The 8,080-nt window shown below is 35.0% G+C and overlaps 1 pseudogene; it reads left to right on the top strand.

The window, feature by feature from the left end:
* Positions 1 to 4,263: 4,263 nt before the first annotated feature.
* LOC131160498 (sugar transporter ERD6-like 6) lies at positions 4,264 to 7,063 on the top strand (annotated as a pseudogene).
* The last annotated feature ends 1,017 nt before the right edge of the window (positions 7,064 to 8,080 follow it).

Below are 8,080 nucleotides of genomic sequence, written 5' to 3'. Positions count from 1 at the left end.
GTCAATAATGAACGTGCAATCAAACCATATATATATATATATATATCACAAATTCTAATATTACGAGTAAGCTAGTAATGACTCACGAGTAGCTTTAAATAATTTTATATTGGAGCTTCCAATGGAGGCAAGTGTAACGTTCCAGACCCGCCACGCAGGGCCAGGTACGTTAAGAGACCAACACGCATCTCTGATACCATTACACAGCGGAAATAATAAATATCTTCAACAGGAAATACCAAAGTGCTATATTTACATACATTGATCCATAATAATTACAACTTAAATCCTTCATATTAAAAATCCAGAATTAATACATATTAAACATAAACAAAATACATATCCGATCTGCTATATTTAACTCACAAAACTACCCCGCCCTGGAGCTATCTAAGCTCGATCACTTGGATAACCTGTAAAGATTTAACATATGACGGGGTGAGACACCTCTTAATAAGGAAGAAATAGTTTATAATAGTGTGTGGTTGAAGTGTTTATAATATAATTAAAATATTCATCAAAAGTGTACACACAGATCACAAGAAGTCCAGATAACATGCCCATAATCACACAAGATCAACGTCTTTATCTTCCAAACACATACCCATAACCATTAGTATTTTAAGCTTAGTTGTCGAGAATAGGGAAATCTACCCGCCCATACAAGTAGATTCCCTCTACTCTAATGTTAACACCAGGGCACTCACATTTCTCAGTAAGCTCTCGGGTTATGTATCCAGGTAAAGATACCGAGAATGGGAAAGATCACCCGCCCGTACAAGTGGCTTCCCTATACCCTGGTATCCATAAATAATTACCTTAGTACTCATCTTCCTCAGCAAGCTCTCGGGTGGAGTAATCCACTTTACCCAAAATACTTAATTAATTAATAGTCGTACACAACCAACACAATCGCTTCACAGAATTTCATGCATGCACCCATATCATAATCAATCCACACAGGATCAAATCACATAGCATCAATGTCCACACAGGACTGGTCCACACAAGACTAATCAAATCACACAGCATCAATGTCCACACAGGACTAATCAAACCATACATGATACAAAACAACTACTCTGTTCATAGTAAATAGGTAAACAATCTCCTCATACCACTGCCAATGTTTACCTCCCAATATAAACGTCCATATAACGACCTCCTCATACCACTGCCAACGTTATATGACGGTTATACCAGGTACGATATAACGACCTCCTCATACCACTACCAACTCTATATCGCAACTTACATGAATCCCAACACAAGTCAACCATAAACCAATCATGCCACACATCCACAATTCTACCACAGAATGCACAACATCAGTATCCACAATCAATCAGTACATTCAACCAGGCAGATTTCACAGCCAAAGAATATTCACAGTCTCGATAATTCCTCATTCCACATTAATCACAATCATTTAATTAGAAAAAATGGTTTCAACCACACGAATTTCCCAATATAATTTACCGAAAACATTATTTTCCATGCCAACAAAGTTCATAAAATTATACCTGTATGTATATAAGAATTCATACTCGAAACTAGTCATTTATAATTATGAAAAAGCTATTATAGAATATTTCCCATTACCTAATTCCTGAAAAGCCTCCTAAAATAACCAGTCTTGCACCCGCAGGGTTCTCCTTCAACGCCCTGAAAACCACATCTCCCATAACTAAACTTCAGTATTTCTTCGCATATAATATTTCCTACAACTAGGGTAAAGCCAAATTTTACATAAAAAGTCTTATCTTAAATCTGGGATGAATTCCTAACTCGTCCCACCGACATTCCACTCTAGCAAATTTGTAGAGAACTCTTCCAGGAGTGTTGTGATGGCCTCAGATTGTTGAACCGGTGAAAAATCGGCCTGAAATTGAAGAGATAAGGTGGTAGTGCCGAATTTTAGAGAGAGAGAGAGAGAGAGAGAGAGAGAGAGAGAAAATATGCAGAGAATTCCCGCAAAAATGAAATAAATTCACTATTTATACGCAGGGATTCATCGAGAGACATGTCGATTCGTCGACGAGTCTTGTACAAAATTCGGTGACGAAATAGTGAATTTGTCGACGAATTTTAGTTCATGAAAAACCCCTCTCGGTATTTCCTCGTCAACGAGACACATACCCTCGTCGACGAGCTCAGAAGAATATTCGTCGACGAGAGCAATCCGTTCATCAACGAACGATTGCTACCACCTTTTTGAATTTGTTCTTCCTTCCCTTTCTATCTTCTTTATTATCTTAAATTATTTAAAAATTACCCGGGTTGTTACAACAAGTACTTGCAACTTTTTACGTACAAGGCAAAGGATTATAGAAGATGAAAAGCCTATTGATGTTGCTAAAATTCATACAGGGATTACTTAGATTAAACACAACCTTGGCTACGTGAAAAGAAGCAAGAAAAATTTAAAGGACCCAAAGTGTATACTCATAAGATCAAAGTCAAGAAAATGAAAAGTTAGTTAAATGTATAGTAATAGTGTAACATTAGATGTTATGAAATGTTGTATTTCTTCTCAAAGTGTACTTTTCATAGGTGTGTTGGTCTCCCTTCAATAATTCTCTATTTCGGAGGAGTCATTAAGGATATTGCAAGTCACTCATTGACATAATGTATCTGTTGTGAAAAAACGAATTGCACAACAGAATAAAACAATCTTACAACGCAGCACTTAATGGTGAAATATACAGAACATGATTCAAGTATATAGTCAATAATGAACGTTCAATCAAACCATATATATATATATATATATATATATCACAAATTCTAATATTACGAGTAAGCTAGTAATGACTCACGAGTACCTTTACATAATTTTATATTGGAGCTTCCAATGGAGGCAAGTACTTGCAACTTTGTACGTACAAGGCAAAGGATTATAGAAGATGAAAAGCCTATTGATGTTGCTAAAATTCGAATGGGGATTAGTTAGATTAAACACAACCTTGGCTATGTGAAAATAAGCAAGAAAAATTTAAAGGACCCGAAAGCTTATACTCATAGGATCAAAGTCAGGAAAATGAAAAGTTATTTAAATGTATAGTAACAGTGTAACATTAGATGTTATGAAATGTTTTATTTCTTCTCAAAATGTCCTTTTCATAGGTGTGTTGGTCTCCCTTCAATAGTTCTCTATTTCAGAGGAATCATTAAGGATATTGCAGGTTACTCATTGACATAATGTGTCTATTGTGAAAAAACGAATTGCACAATAGAATAAAACAATCTTATAATGCAGCACTCATTACAAAAAAACTAGTTTTTAGTGACAAAAGTATTAGTGACGAATTCAATTTCGTCACTAATAGTCTAAGCATTAGTGACAGTTTTATCAGCCGTCACTAATATGACACTATTAGTAATGGTTTTAAAACCGTCACTAATACTTTCGTCACTAAAAACAGCGCGGTAAACAATTTTCGCGCGAAAATTTTTCTGAGAAAATATTAGTGACGATTCTAGGGTATTAGTGACGGTTTTGAAACCGTCACTACTAGTGTTTTTATTTAAAAAATTTTAAAAAAGAAATAGTTAAGGTTATTAGTGATGGTTTGGGAGAACTGTCACTAATAAGGGAGTATTAGTGACGGTTTTGAAACCGTCACTACTAGTGTATTTATTTAAAAAAATTTTAAAAAAAATAGTTAAGGGTCCGTCACTAATAAAGGGGTATTAGTGATGGTTTTGAAACCGTTACTACTAGTGTTTTTATTTAAAAATTTTTTAAAAAAATAATTAAGGGTATTAGTGACGGTTTTGAAACTGTCACTACTAGTGTTTTTATTTAAAAAATTTTAAAAAAGAAATAGTTAAGGGTATTAGTAACGGTTTTGAAATCGTCACTACTAGTGTTTTATTTAAAAAAATTTTAAAAAGAAATAGTTAAGGGTAATAGTGACAGTTCAGGAGAACCGTCACTAATAAGGGGGTATTAGTGACGGTTTTGAAACCGTCACTACTAGTGTTTTTAAAAAAGAAATAGTTAAGAGTATTAGTGACAGTTTTGAAACCGTCATTACTAGTGTTTTTATTTAAAAAATATTAAAAAAGAAATAGTTAAGGGTATTAGTGACGGTTTTGAAACCGTCACTGATGCTCGAAATCTTAAATTCCCACACTTTCCCCAAATTTCTTCTTTCTCCTCCCGCCTCCTTGTCCATCCCGCGGTCTCTTCTTTCCCCAACAGGGAAGCCTATCTTCGATCTCCCGTTGCGTTTCTTTGACATAGAGAGAGTTGGCACGATGAGTTTCAGGGAGGAGAATGAAGATCTCAAGAAGCCGTTCCTCCACACGGGGAGCTAGTACCATATGGGGTCGAGGCAATCCAGCATGTTGGGATCTTCTCAGGCCATTCGCGATAACTCCGTCTCTGTCCTCGCCTGCATCCTCATCGTCGCCTTGGTTCCTATCCAGTTTGGCTTCACCGTACGCACACCATCTTCTATTTCTGTGTTTCGTTTCTTTTCGTACCTGAACAATTAGAGGGGAAATGAAAATCAAAATCCAATCCATTATTCCTTTTCTTTTTTTAATCCATGGAAACGTGAAGAAATCATACCGGGCTGCGATGGCTTGGGTTTTAATTTTCTGGGGAATCAAACCGAGATCGATATTTATTTAGCTCTCAAATAATCTGAATACATCCTTCTTCCATTAATTTTTGTGTCTCGCAATCTGGTTATTCTTCACCTACCCAATCGGCCATTACTAGCTTCCTGAACTTGACTGTATCGGAGGTATGTTTGAATCTTTGTTCCATTAGCTTAATTTGAGTTCGTAGGATTTTTTTTCCCCTAACTCGGCTTCTTTGTTCAGTTCTCATTGTTTGGTTCACTCTCAAATGTGGGCGCCATGGTTAGGGCAATAGCGAGCGGTCAGATTGCTAAGTACATTGGGAGAAAAGGGGTAAGAGTTGATCATGGATTCCTTTCCTTCCAAGATTAAGCATTGTGTGATTAACACTTTTTTGGGATTGCTTTTCTTGCATTTGAAAGCAAAAGCTGCATATAGTTTAGCTCTAGAGCTGCTATAAGGTGCTAACTGAAAAGTAATATAGTTCCTTATGTTCTTTTTTTAATTGAGTTCTGCTGGTTTTGTTTCCCTGCAGTCCTTGATGATAGTTGCCATCCCTAATATTATTGGTTGGCTTGCAATATCATTTGCCAAAGTGAGTATTATGATTCTCTCTCTATTTTATTTTTATTATTATTATTTTTTAAAATTATAACTCAATGCATATATAACCATCATTTGCGTTTTGTTTTGCATACAATTCCCCGTTTTGTGTAGGATTACTCATTTCTTTACATGGGAAGACTGTTGGAGGGTTTTGGTGTGGGAATAATATTGTACACAGTAAATGTTGAACTCAACTACGGTGGTGCAAGTTTGAAATGTTGTGTGAATGAAACATTGATAGGACATTTCTATTTATTATCTAATAGGTTCCTGTATATATAGCTGAGATAGCACCTCAAAACATGAGAGGCCGCCTTGGTTCTGTTAATCAAGTGGGATGTTTTATTTAGTGGCACAATTTTACCTATTCATATACTATTATCAGATTATAAGATTTTGATTCGTGCCTAAATCAGCTAATTTTTTAACTTTTGTCATTCTAGCTTTCTGTAACAATTGGAATAATGCTTGCCTATCTTCTGGGACTTTTCGTTCATTGGAGAATACTTGTAGTGTTGGGTAATCTTCTAAAAAACTCACCTAGACCTATTTGGTAGAAATTTTGTTTACTGATTTGTGGGCATTGATGGCATTAATGATAGATGTTTTGCAAAGAGATTGAAATCGCAAAGAAGCTTTTTCTCAAACTATGTGTCTGCATATCGTTAGATGTTTGGATTCTTTTGATTTCAACAACATGGAAGATTTGAAAATCCACCTTCTTCAGTCATCAGTCACGAGAGTTTATACCGTGAGAGAGAGAGAGAGAGAGAGAGAGAGAGAGAGAGAGAGAGAGAGAGAGAGAGAGAGAGAGAGAGAGAGAGAGAGAGAGAGAGAGAGAGAATGGTGCAACACTTAATTCCATATCTCCACGCACATGATTTCTTCCAGGTATGGATCTTGTCCTTCTAAAAGTCTCAGCTTTTCTAGATTTTAATTTCCATTTTGGTTGGTTTATTGGTTTCAGGACTCAAATCTATTTTTATTTTTTAAAAATTTTCTTCTAGTGATGGTCGACATCTGGGCCCACAAGTTGATCAATAAGCACAAATTGAGATAATTTGAAAATAAGGCTCTCAAATAATTTGACTAGAACACCTAATTTGGTATAAATGTCTTGAAAAATTTGACCTTGAGAGGTACGAGTCAAAAAGAGAGTCCTTATAATTGAAGAAACATCCTTAAAAATGTCAATTCGGTTTCAAAGTATAATGCACTTAGGGCGATTGTTTCTCTAGTGTGTCTAGCTTGTAAAACTGGTTTGAATAAGTAATGTTAAAAGTCAGAGCTTATGATGTCACTAGTCCATAGGTCTTTACATTTTCAAGTTTTAATAAATACTCCAGATAATTGTTAATATATTTATTCTGAGAGTATCGATATCATTTGTAATATAAATAATTGTTATTGGATTATGACAATCTTTTTTTAATGAAGTTATCACGAACAATGAATAATCCGTAAAGTAACTTAAGGAGTCTGACAATTTCAACTATTATCGTGATTTAATGAGACAAAAAGTAAATGACTATCAGGTGAATATATAGCTTTAAGTGTTATAATACTTTAATAAGCATATTTATTAATGACATTTAAGATAAAGAAAAATAATGGTTAGAAAAGGAGTTGGTTGTTAAATTTTGTAGCTCGTAACTAAGCTTAGGGACATTTCCTTTATAGAGGTCAAACTTCGGGCACCCTAAAATAATATTATTTATTATTTTTATTTTATTTTTTTGAGATGAACGAGGTTTAGGTAAAGCTTTTTTAAATCGATTTCTAAAATAGTTGCCCAAAAAATCAGCCCTACTTATGAATAAGTGTGAGGAATTGTCTAACTAAAGGGTTGATTCCTTGTACATAGATGAACTAATCCATGCTAGGGTTTACAAATATGGAAACTAATGCATAAATAGGCTACCTACAACATAGTTCCTGCATTTATTATATTAATTTTTTTTTCTTGTTATCCTAAAAGGGATATCCTGATTATGACTTGAGACTTCGAACTTTCATGTTAAAGGTCTTAACTAATAGTATAAATGTTTTGTTATTGACTATGAATGTTTGATTTGCTAGCATGCTGCACATCCTATTTTGGATGCTTCCACTTTATTCTTTGGAGTTTATGATGGACATGGAGGTAAGAATCGGGAGGTTTAGGTACTCTTATAGTGGGGTGGATGGTGGTGGCTGCATCAATGATTGTTTATCTAGTTTACCCGGAGTTTCTTTTCAAAATTGATTTGAAATGCGATAAACCTGCCCATGTAGACAAAATGAATTTTAGCCTTTCATCTGATAGGTTGTCGCTTATAGTTAAGGTATGATTTAAATATTAATTTTATTTCTCTTGAATCTTGATGTCCTTCTTGTGGATGCAATATTAATGACCGCAAGAAGGGCATCAAGATTCAAGCGAAATAAAACTAATATTTAAATCATACATTAACTATAAGCGACAACCTATCAGATGAAAGGCTAAAATTCATTTTGTCTACATGGGTACACTTATCGCACTTCAAATCAATTTTGAAAAGAAGCTCCAGGTAAACTAGATAAACAATCGTTGATGCAACCACCACCATCCACAGCCTCGTCGTCCTTCTCTGTCATCCGAGGCCTCATTGTCCTTTATCACCCTCCATGACCTCGTCGTTTACTCCATCACCATCAATGTCAATGATTCTAAAGTTGGGGTCTTGATTACAGATTGAGCCTTATTGTTCGAGAACTTCGCCCTCAAGGATGACGTTGCAGCAAGCCATAGCTGCCCATGCTGCCATGGTCTCTCACTGTCGAAGCTCGCATCACCATCACTACTAATTGTCCAATTTAAATTTAAATTTATATAATATTTTTATATTTGAATTTGAATTTG

Source organism: Malania oleifera, chromosome 7 (assembly GCF_029873635.1).
Source record: "Malania oleifera isolate guangnan ecotype guangnan chromosome 7, ASM2987363v1, whole genome shotgun sequence".
NCBI lineage: Eukaryota > Viridiplantae > Streptophyta > Magnoliopsida > Santalales > Ximeniaceae > Malania > Malania oleifera.
The sequence above is the reverse complement of the archived record's forward strand: the minus strand, read 5'-3'. Positions and strand labels throughout refer to the sequence as shown.